Below are 13,016 nucleotides of genomic sequence, written 5' to 3' on the forward strand. Positions count from 1 at the left end.
ATAAGGAGACGTGCTGATTAGTTTTTGGCGCAGGGAGGTCTAGCCGTTCCGAAGATACGGGGCAAAAAGTGCCGAAAACGGTGACTCAGTTTTTAGGAGAACGGAGCGTCCGATTTCAATAATTCAAAAAACATTTTACTTATATTGACAAGGTGAAGAACCGATCAAATTTTCATAAAGGCAGGTCTAGCGGTTTCGGAGATCTAATAAAAAAAGTAAAAAAAAATGCCATTTGGCGGTCAAAAATGATCATTAGACTTATGCACATCAAATTATCAGATATTTTACAGAGATTTTAACAATAAGTATGAATTTGGTTTACAGTCCTATGGGTTCCGTACCAATGTTTACGCCTTATACGGCGACGCGGCGCTTACGCGCTTTGATATTTCGTCTTTATGCAGTTAAAGCAGTACGATTGCTTTGAAAAAAAAGTTTAGATCTTCCAAAATATGTCAAAATAAAGAAAACATTTTTTTTTTTTTCAAAAAAAAGTAATTTTTGGTCCAATTTATAGTTTCTCAAAAATCTTATTTTTTTGAAGTAAATTTTTTTCAAAAATGTTAATCGTTTTTTAAAAAAAAAAAATTGGTACGGGAAGTTCCAGCAATTTGCCTTAAGGCACGATGCCTTAATTGCCTTAAGACAGAATTCCACTTACAGCTAGTTCATTATTATATAAATATGTATAATGGTTGACATTAATAAATGTGTGCATCACGAGTGTTAGAAAATTACTAATGAACATTATTCAAAATTGTTATATAATGTATTTATTTTTATCTTTCTCGTACAATAACAAAAAAGCTTTACTTCAATCGCGTGTGAACCTTACTTACATTTTTTTTTCAATCTTTATATCTTGAGATCCACGAGCTTAATTTCTACGAAATAAAGGTGAACAGTTGGACAGTAACTATTCCTCAACCGAATCAAGTAAAACTAAAACCAGAACCATTGGATAGCTTTTCCATAAATATTTATTAATTTCAATTTCACGACTGTGCTTTGAAACACATTTATTATTATTTCAATTTAATTTGGTTTCGCTAATTAGGCAGTTTAATTAAAAACCAATATTTAACAATACAATAATAATTTTATTAAAACATCAATATTTCAGATACACTTATACAAAAAGTCACAGCACACAGTCTATATTGGAGCTAATTTGTTCGAACCATTGTTCATCAAATCACAATGAATCATTTTATAAAAAAAAATGCGGTGTTTCAACTTATACCGCGTTTGGATCTAGTTATAACATCTACTGAGGCAAGTAGTAATGATAAAACTTTGATAATTTTTTCTTCACTTATTTTTAAGAAAATTAACTTGTTTCTAAGTAAGACTCATTTTCTTCATATAATGTCCTGTTCCAACTAACCCCGGGTGTGATTTTTTCGGAATAATCAAAATATATATTTAAAAACTTTAGCAAGCACAAATTGCTATAAGTTATTAACAAGTGATAAATTTGAAAAAAAAATATATATAGGGTAGAACGAGGCTCAAATTTCCCTGGATGAAACAACAATATGTAAAAAACAAGTTAATTAGGCCAAAAATGTAAAACGTGACATCGCCTCAAGTCAAGCAACTTGGGAGATAAACGTCTATTTTTGAAAATGTATAATGAAAGTATTTTCTTACCTTGCTAGTTTTTTTGCACTGTTGCCTAGTTCACGAGACCCTAATATAATTTTAAGAGTTAACAGGTGTAGGTAGGATAAAAAAAATAAATGAACCATTGCCATCTGAATTTAATTTCAGTTAAGAATGTCGTTTTACAAGCAATAAATTAAATTAGTAATTATTTCAACTGTGCTGATGTATATTTTTGATAAAATACCAGATCAAAGTTATCTTTGGAATATTATAGCTAATATTTTTAAAATTGAAAATAATTACCCCGCCTATAGGGTAAAAAAGACCCTAAAGACCAAAAAAGAAAAAAGAATAGAGGGAAAAAACATATTTCTAGAATGATGAATGAGCTGGGAGTTTTACTGAACATAGTCAGTTGTTTATTTGATATGTGTTATTTGTTGTGATATAATTGGTTCGGTTTTCACCATATATTTGCTCAAAGTCAAATTGGTCCTTTGTACCCCGCACATCCCTACCACACCGCAAAAATTCTTATATCCAATTTGGTTACTACGAAATTTCTACTCCAAAAACATAACTTAGAATGAAAAGGAATTGCGTAAAGAGCTTATAAATAACATAATTGCTTCTTCTAAATATTGAGAGGAATATTTCTTTGAATTACACTAATTAGTCTTAAAATACAAAAATTAATCATAGGCTTAGACGTTACTTGTAAGAAGGTCTTGCCGAGATTTCAAATCATTATATTCATTAATGGAATTACATCTTACATTTTCTCCAACGTGAAATAAGTCACTTCATCGAATGAAATTGTTGGAAATTTTAATACGTAATATATCTTTTTGCACCGTTAAAACCTTGTGCTTGAAATCATTTTAAAACATTTCTTATATAACGTTATCTTATAGAACCTAAAACCTAAGAACTTGAGAACTATATACTGAAAGTTTATGTTGTGAACTATTCTGCTGGCGAATAAGTTTTCTGTCTCGAGTATCTTTTCATACGTTTCCTTCTTTTGTTATTGCCGAGAAAACTTTGTTAGTTAGAAAACATCTAGAATAAACATACCTGGCCTTTGTATTCTGTTCAACAAAAGATTAAATTAGCTGAGATTCTTAATGGTATAATTATTTAGTTTAACGAATAAAAGCAATGGAAAGTTCTTGAAGTGAAAATATCGCCAACTTATTTATTGTTATTCAGAAAGCATATATGCGTTGATTGTTTGAAATAATTTAAAGTTAAAGAAATTACTCATAGGTATATATAAGCCAAAAATGAGGTAAAATTTAATACTATTAATTTTGTAAATAATAAAATGAAATTTAAATGAAGTCGAAAATGGTTTGAATCCGTCCAAAATATATTCCATATAATACTTGTTTTTCAAACAGATTTCTTTTATTTTTTAATGTTTAATAATTAAAGTTTGAAAAAATTGTATATTAAATTATTAATCACTAACGGGGGCTTATTGTAACTGGAGTAAGTAGTTACAGGCGTTATCCAAAAGTTTCTTGAACGACATTAAAACATTTTTTTGTTTTGATTCGGTATGTAAACCGTCCTGTATAATACTGTCATAGCTACTGTCCAGCAAGCTGACGCAGTAAACAGAAGTGTGCAGGTCCGTCATTTTTGACGTAGCTTACTTTTATTTATGATAAGAATTTCTATGACAGGAGACACCATATTTTATGAGTATTATTTACAGTTTACTTTGATTTATGAAAATAATTACTTAGCAACATGTCATTTTTTTTAAATAAGCTATTTTGCATTATTAGAGGTAGTATTTTTGTTTCCCTGTCGTAACTACTTACATTGGTAAATTTTACGACTAGCCAATAATATGGGCTAAGTTTTACCTCACCTTTTATAGAAAATGATTTACATACACCAGAAACGTATTCTATATATTATTTTTTCTCTTGATTAATTTTGTTTTCGTTTATTAGGCATAATTAGGCATGTATCACAAACCTTTTTTACTAGTAAATTATTAAACCTTGAGGTTTTTATGATTTTTAATCAATCAAAATCGGTATTAAGCAGAAAGAGGTTCGATCGGTCGAAATATTTGGCAATTTAAATATTATGAATGTTATTGTGGAATATGCAAGGTTACAAAAAAGGTCTGTAAAATAAAATCACAGTTTTAAAAAGATTAATTAAAATTAAATCTTAGTTAAACTTGATAGAACCAGAAACTTACCATACGTAAAGCTAATGAATCACAAATCTAGACGAACACTGACAATTAAATAAGCACTACGACTTTTATTGTAATTTGACAATAATTTTAGAGTTTAAGTGTACCTATATGTGTCTTTGTACCAGAATTTACACCAAATTTAAATGTTAAGTATATAATATATGTATACATATATGATAAGTACTAAAATGTCTGTAAAATCCTTCAACTCACCGTTCGTTTCGAAAACACTCCACTACGGTCTGTTAAAGAGGCTTGTTTTGTTAAATGGAACCATAATTAGTCCAACAAAGGGTGAACGCTGCGGTTTGCTGCTAAAGCTTGATCGCGATTTTACATGAGTTTGAGTCTCTTCGCACAAGAGCGAAGTTTTGTTTGTCAACACACCGGCAATAAAGCCTAACTCGCACAAATAAAAGTTAGTTTTGATTCTTATGTACGCAATAAGAAAAACATACGATAAAAAATATAAAAAAGAAGAAAAACAAGTTATTTATTTACTTGTAAAAATAGTAAATAGTAAAATCTTTATAGGTCAAATAAAAGCTTAAACTAGTGATATATAGCATCGTGCCTCTAGGCAAGTTGCTGGAACTTCCCGTACCATAATAAAATATTTGAAGAATAACATTTAGTTAAAACTTTTTTTTGGAAATTAAAACAAAATTGCAAAAAAATTCTTCTCCCAAAAGCAATCGTTTTGTCAACACAAGTAGAAAGTTTTTTGACTCATTCAAATCGGATGCTTAGTTCAATTTTCTGCATATTTAGCTCCGTATCTCCGAATGGCTATACCTGCCGGTGCCAAAATCTAATCACCACTTTACCCCTACATCACGATTTGAATGTTTTTTGAATCATTTAAATCAGATCTCCACTCGCTCAAAAACTCGTATTTCCGAAATGGCAAGACCGACTTTTGCCAAAAACTGCACATCTCCGCATCAATAGGAATCAAATATTATTTTAACCATTCAAATTGGTTGATCGGTGCACCCAAAAACGTGGACGAAAAATGGTTTCTATACATACATACACACATCTATTTCTTCTAAGATATGCCATGTTGAAGAAACCTCTGAAACATGAGGATATGCAAATATTTTCAATTTCGATTTTTGGACGATTACAATAACTTGCTCTACAGAAAGTTGTAGTTATAAATACTTAGAAGCAAAGTATTTAAAACAATTGATAATACTCAAGATTTTCTTTATAATAGCGTCTATAAAGTATTTAGAACGGTTGTCTACTGATAGATTGAGAAGTTTACCGTTCTCATCCCCGGTTAAACATCAAAATGGTTTATAACACCAAATAATAGGTATTATTGTAGGAATAAACAATAAAATGGTTTAGAACGACTTTTATGGTCAGAAATATGTAACACTACACAACATGATGATGAACAAAGCTGATAAACATAATATAATAATATATAACAAAATAATATTTTGTAAACAAAGTTGACAAAATATCTTAGTTAAGTTATATATGTACTACTTTACGTATTTAATGTTCACACGAAAAGGTCAAGAAATACTTTTCACAATCTCAAATAAACTACTAACAATAAGAGTGATCTATCTATATATCTATAATCTATATAACAGTTATTATAGAAAAATCAAACAAAAACTTAATTTTGACCCTTGAAAGCGACGTGTGTATTAATGTAGAGCGCTGACTCAATGCAATAATAAAATCTTGTTCGAACTACCATACTTCATCTTTCTTCCTTTGGATCCTATCTCAAAATCAATATGGTTTAGCTGTTATACAACCGTTAGTTGTCACTACACATTCAGTCACGGCACAACCGTATTCAGTCTACCCCATACATAAGCAAAAAAGTGTATAATCTTTAGGCCACGTTTTAGCCCACAATCTTGAATTGTGTGGTTTTAAAAGTTGTTTTTTCAACGCGCGCTTTTATGCAATTTTAATCAGAGCAAATTGTATGCCGTGCGAATATGTCCTCACGTACTTCGTAAGTAACTATTGATTACAGTTGACACCACACTTTGATAAATAAATGTTAGAAAGCAAAATAAATAAACTAAAATGAATTAATATAATTTATGCTTATAGTTATCAGATATGTTTGAAAGACATCAACTGGAATTCTGATTGGAATTCTGATTTTGTTTTAAAAGCGAAAAATTCATTTTCAATACTTACAAGAACTAGTTTAAAGTTTAAAAAGCGAGTTATGAAATTAAAATATTTATTTAATTGATTAAAAGCATTAAGTAAATAAACATAAAAAGTTAATATGCATAAACATGATGTTAAAATAAGGCTAACGCAAGAATATATTGAACAAACCAAAGCGCACTAAGCTTAGCAAAATATCATAAACTATTGCATAGTTCTATGTTGTCAGTCCTTTGCACTTTGGTATTAAAAATCTAATTCATGTAGAATCTGATGCACAATATTACAATAAAATTGAGTTAAATATGATAATTCTCCACATGCACGAGACTGATTTAATTATTTGCTTGTGGACCTTGTCTCCTGGCATAAAGTAGTTCTGCATCGGCTGCTCCGGAATTCAGAAGCAGTGCGAGTTGCATTTATCTCCTGGAGGGCACGTAATGCAATAGAGCACCATGTACAATCTTGTATATTATGTTTATAACGAGTTTTGGTGAACGTGTTGCTTATCAATGCTGCCTTTGATTAACGTGACATGAATAGCAAAGTTGAATCTAGTAGAATCTAAAACGCATTTTAAATATATTAAGGAAAAAATGTTAAGGTTTGTATGATGTTCAAGGTTAAATAGGCATATAATGGACATGAAACATAATATGTTTAATATTTTATTACAATATTTATTCTTCATACGGGATTATCCAAACGGTAAACTAGTGGTGCATGACATCGTGCCTTAAGGCAAATTTTAAATTTCAAAAAATGAGATTTTTGAGAATTTTGAAATTTTTGACTTTTTTGAATAATTTGTTTTTTTATATTTCAAATTGTTTTATACTCTGAATTTTCTGCGTGCCTGTTTTAGAGGAGAAATATCGAAGCGCGTAAGATAATTAAAAGATCATTAAAGTGATAATTTGATGTGCATATAACTAATAATTTTGTTTACCTTTTTCACTCAATTTCCGAAACCACTAAACCTGCCTTCGCAAAAATTTAAAAGGTACTTCATTTACTAAATAAAAATAAAAAGTGTTTTGAATTATTCAAATCGGACGCTCAGTTCTCACAAAACCTGAATTAATATTTTTGGCTCTTTTCGCTCTGTATCTTCGAAACGGCTAGACCTGCCTTTGCCAAAAACTAATCAGCACGTCTCCTTATCAATAGGAATCGAATATTATTTAATGATAATATTTGTTACGGAAATAAGCAACTATAACTAATATAGACATTTTGTCCATACAGTTCGGGCATTATGACATATTGGATAAAAACATACTCAGATACTAATTTTTAAAAAGACTGTTCATAAATACATTTGGTTTTTTTTTTTTTTGAGACATCAGCAGTCAGCACATAACGCATGAGCCCAAAAGCAACAACTTATTACCAACAATACCAACCTTTGCCGGGCTCAGAACAGAACTAGCTGTAATGTGGAATTCTGTCGTAAGGCAATTAGGGCATCGTGCCTTAAGGCAAATTGCTGGAACTTCTCGTACCAAAAATTATTATTTTTATAAAAACGATTAACATTTTTGAAAAAAAATTACTTGGAAAAAATAAGATTTTTGAGAAACTATAAATTTGACAAAAAATTACTTTTTTTTTGAAAAAAAAAAATTGAACAAAAAAATTTAATTTTTTTTTTAAAAAAAATCTTTTTTTTGAAAAAAAAAATGTTTCCTTATTTTGACATATGTTGGAAAATCTGAACTTTTTTTCAAAGCAATCGTACTGCTTTAACTGCATAGAGACAAAATATAAAGCGCGAAAGCGCCGCGTCGCTGTCTAACGGGTAAACATTGGTACGGAACCCATAGGAATGTAAACAACATTTATACTTATTGTAAAAATCTCTATAAAATATCTGATAATTTGATGTGCATATGTCTAATGATCATTTTTAACCGCCGAATGGCATTCTTTTTTACTTTTTTCATTAGATTTCCGAAACCGCTAGACCTGCCTTTATGAAAATTTGATCAAATCTTCATCTTGTTAATACAAGTAAAATGTTTTTTGAATTATTAAAATCGGACGCTCCGTTCTCTTAAAAACTGAGCTACCGTTTTTGGCACTTTTTGCCCCATATCTTCGGAACGGCTAGACCTCCGCGAAAAACTAATCAGCACATCTCCTTATCAATACGAATCGAATGTTTTTTGAATTATTCAAATCGGTTGATCCGTGTTCCCGAAATCGTCGACGAAAATTTGTATCCGCACACACATACATACACGCACACACACACACACACATACATCCATTTTTTCTAAGGTATGCCAAAATATTCAGAAACCTCTGAAACGTAAAGATATATAAAAATTTTCATTTTCGATTTTTTTTGCGATTACTATAACTTACCCTACGGGAAGTTAAAAACAGGTCTTTGCAATAGCCTCAAAAATTCAAAATCACATTCACCTTTTCACCTTTGACAGATTTCAATTATTTTGGCATTGAATGATTTACCCTGTTAGTGTTTGCGAAGTAGTACTATGTTATTTTGTCCCTAGTATAAGTATATCATTTTATTCGTAATTGAGCAAAATTAAATAAACTACCAAAATTCTATCAAACAAACTGATAAAAGCAATAAAATTGGTCGAAATCACTGGTACTAGTATAAGTTTTTTAATATCAATAGAAATAATTGCAAATAGCAATAAATAAGTCTGCAAAAAACATGAGAAAGTCACTCTCAAAATAATTTTTTGAAAACGCGATACACGTTTGAACTGACTACTGCAACGCTCAATGACAATGACGCTCAATATCTGACATGATTATTATTATAGTTCTCTTCATGTTATACAGTCGCAGAAACGTTACTAAAATTAGCCTATTTAAAACTAGCTAATTTAAATCTATCTAAAACTAGCTACTCTAAACCTAGGACAATGTGTCATTCTGTCTATATTATAGATACCATTTTGTCTGAATTACCACTATATTATTACAAAACTTATACATAAAATATGCGAAGTAATATAATTCAGATAAATGTTTTTTGTACAGAATATATTTAAGGTTATTTTATAGTGTAAAACAACCATAAGTTCAGACAATATGAGCAACTAAAATTAGTCGAATTGTTAATCATACAGAAGATTATCTACTAATCATCATACAACATTCATAAAAAATTAAAGAAAAATTATTTTCTAAATAGTAATTATAAATAGCAGAGATAGAACACCTTCACAAAATGCTAATAAAATTAGTATACTATACTAATAAAATTAGTATGATCAAAATATATTGCAATAGTGCAAAATTGCGAAAAGCAATTTTGAAAAATATCGTTGAAGCAGTCAACTTTATACCTTGCGCTTAGTTAGCAAACGTCGCCGAGCGCCGCCTCGTATAGTATAATTCGTTTTAATGCGCGGCACTTGAAAGCATACGTAGCGAAAATTTGATGTCGTTCTGAGCTCCCGGCGGAACGTTAATTCATACTCGGCGGCGATTAAAATATCATCTAATGAGCTGTTCATTGTGTACACAGAAAGGGCAAAGTTTAACACTCTACACACCGAGAAAATATCTAAATCTATATATGTTCAAATAATATGACTTACCCTTTATTCAAAATGTATACAAAAAGTAAAGATAGGAAAACTACTCTTACGGTATCCTTGCTCCTGACTATTCGAATAATTAAAGAAATTCAATTATTCAAGAAAAGAAATGCAAAATATAATAGAGGAACCAGGGACTTGTTGTAACAGTTTTCACTGATTATATTTACACAAATTAAAGATGGATAGATATTGTAATTAATCTTCTACCAAATCAAGTAAAAGTAATTCTATAACTATTGTTAATTATTTCTCTATTAATAATTTTTCAGAAAAGTGCGTTTTTTATTCTATCTTTCATTTACAACAGTCCAGTTAAGGACATTTAATTTTGTGGAATTTACAATTGTCGGCCATAAAGAGGCATTGTATACTAAAGGGGCATGTTGTAAAAACAACTCAATAGTTGTTTTCCCATTCGATAATATTCACAATATTTTATTGATAATTATATAATTTTAACTATTTACTAATGAAATAATTTCTTATAAATAATGACTAAGTTATTCCAATTTTTATCAGGACTTAAATCCAGTTGAGCTAGAAATATTGCGGTGTTGCAACTTACCCCGTGTTTTGTGCTATTTGAATCAACTACCGGACCCAGTAGTTACAACAATAAAACTACTATAATATCTTTTAATCGTGGATATTTCGTATATTAACTTACCGTAGGGTGAGTTATATTAATTGCAAAAATAGCATATATTTATGCTTCGAAGGACTCTTGTGTGAGAAATATGTATGTGTGTATGTGCGGATACAAATTTTCGTTTACGATTTGGTGAACACGGATCAACGAATTTGATTAATTCAAAAAACATTCGATTTCTATCGATAAAGTGACGTGCAGGTTAGTTTTTGACCAAGACAGGTGCAGCCTTTTTGAAGATATGGGGGGAAAAGTGCCAAACATGGTGTTTCAGGTTTTGAAAGAACGTAGCGTTCGATTTCAATGATTCAAGAAACATTTCACTTGTATTGACATAATGAAATGATTAAATTTTTGGTGAGGTAGGTCCAGCGATTTCTGAGATCTAATAAAAAAGTTAAAAGAATTTCTATTTGGTGGCCAAAAATGATCATTAGACATATGCACAACAAATTATAAGATATTTTATTGAGATTTTAATAATAAGTACAAATTTTATTAAAATTTCTATGAATTCTGTACTATTGTTTACCTTTGAACTGCGACGAGGCGCATAAGCGTTTCGATATTTTGTCTCTAAACCAACTTAGCAGCGCTTTAGCGCAAAAGTTTGTACGCAAAAGTTTAGCGCAAAAGTTTAAAAAAAATTAAAATACAGAATTCACAAAAAAACTCATAAATATGTTTCTTTTAATTAAAATAAAATAAAATTAAAGATTTTAAAAATTTTAATTTTTGGCACGAAAAGTTCCAGCAGTTTCTCTTATGGCACAATGCCATACACTACTAAATTTTGATAAATATTACATATTTCTAAATAAAGTGTAACAAGCTTCTCATGTAACGCATCCTACATGTACCCACACCGTACAAATGATCAACTCCACCCAATCTACTTTACTTGTGTGTAATATTCACTACAAGCGAGAAAATATCATTCTTCTGATACAGTTTTTAAATTTGAATATCAAGTTTTAGTTCTGTTTACTTGAACTTTTCAGACACATTTAAATTGATAATTACATCACGGTCATTTAATTCATATCATTCTAAATTCTTTGCTACATACGTTTCTTGAGGTTATGTATTGAGGCAAATCATATTTAAATATAACTTCGCCATATTCAAATATATTTCATGTAATATCAAAGCAATCCTTTCCTTCATTGCAGTTTGAGCGAGTGCTAATTTTTATATGAACGCAATTTCCTTGCGATTTCCCGTCATAGATGCAAAACGGAAATTGTTTTTAATTAAAATCCGCCGCGGGGCGTCCGATCGCTTTAATTTCCGCCTCGATTGTCGCTGCTTCGACCAGTCATGAACGTACCGAACAAATCTGAAAAAATGATTGCCAAATATGACGAAGCATTTAAATAAACAAGTGGAAACAAATTTCATCTAAAAAACGTGAGAAAGAAATGATGGATGGATTCATGTCAAACAACTAAAGAATATTTTTAATTTAAAAAAAGTTGAATTTGCAGAATTATTTATATTTGTATATAATATATATATATATATATATATATATATATATATACAATACTTGACCTTGTCCTTGTGTACTTGACCTTGACCTGAAGCCGGAACGGGGTGAACGTTGTTTGAAAATTATGAGCTTTTAAGTGCAACTGAGAGCTTTGTTAAAATTATGACAATTTTTTGTTATTGTGGTTTTTACTAATCAGCCATAATTTTGCTAATTTCTCAGTAGGCTGAGAGAAAAGTAAATTAACCCTTTTTGGTCGTTTGTCCGCTCTCAGCCACCAAGGCTTTTTTACTGTTTCGGTCATATGTCTGTCTGTCTGCCTAATCGTTTTCTGTATGCATTCTAGAAATGGGTAACTCCGGAGTTATCACTCCGATACAACTTCTAATGAAGTTGTATCGGAAGATTTGTCATATCCGACTTCCCTAGATTGGTACTGAATCTGTTAACATGTACAGACATTTGCATGAGATTTTTTACTAATACAAGCGTTCGCTTTCTCGTCTCGCTGGCAATTTTATGACTTTCTAGGTAGAAAATGTCCCAAAATAATGCAATTTCTTATTCTATATTCTGTTTACATTAATATCAGTATTATTATTTCGTGAAAAATGTTATACGTATACTAGTAAAGATTTGTTCTAATTATTAACATAAAGTTTGCATAATCATTTTCATATAAATATAAAAATATTGAAAGAATTCTATTTTTTCTCTTCAAAAATATGTAATTATAAAATTGATTTTGATTCTCAAGTTTACCGGTTTTTTGGTCAACACTGCCATTGATTCAAAGTAATCTACCGGCATACTGTAATTAATAGTTATTATCAAAACAAATCGAACAAAAAATTTACTTTTGACTCTTTAAAAGCAATATTATGATGTTAATGTATGGCGCTCTTGTATTAAATGCAATAATGTTCAAACATGTTCAAACAAACATACTACATCTTTTTCTCATTGGACCCTACCTCAAAATCAGCATAGTTAAGGTGTTATTGCAACTGTCACTACCGTTCCCTAGAACAACCGTACTCAGTCTACCCTATTACTAACGGTATATTTCTGTAATGGTATACATATATGGCATAACTTATCGAAATTTTTAAGACTTGATTTAATTTATGTATGAAAATATAAAATGCACGTATATGAAAATCTACAATATTATCCTTAGATCCTTTCTCCAAATGAGGCATTCACAATATCTTAGTTTGCACACTGTTTCGTCCACTTCACGTTTATCAAATAGGATTTGGTTCGCTATTCAAAACATGTTACTGGCTAAAC

The sequence above is a fragment of the Ctenocephalides felis genome, unplaced genomic scaffold, assembly GCF_003426905.1.
Source record: "Ctenocephalides felis isolate EL2017-DRISC unplaced genomic scaffold, ASM342690v1 CF-g0.4_SCAFFOLD_01492, whole genome shotgun sequence".
Taxonomy (NCBI): Eukaryota; Metazoa; Arthropoda; class Insecta; order Siphonaptera; family Pulicidae; genus Ctenocephalides; species Ctenocephalides felis.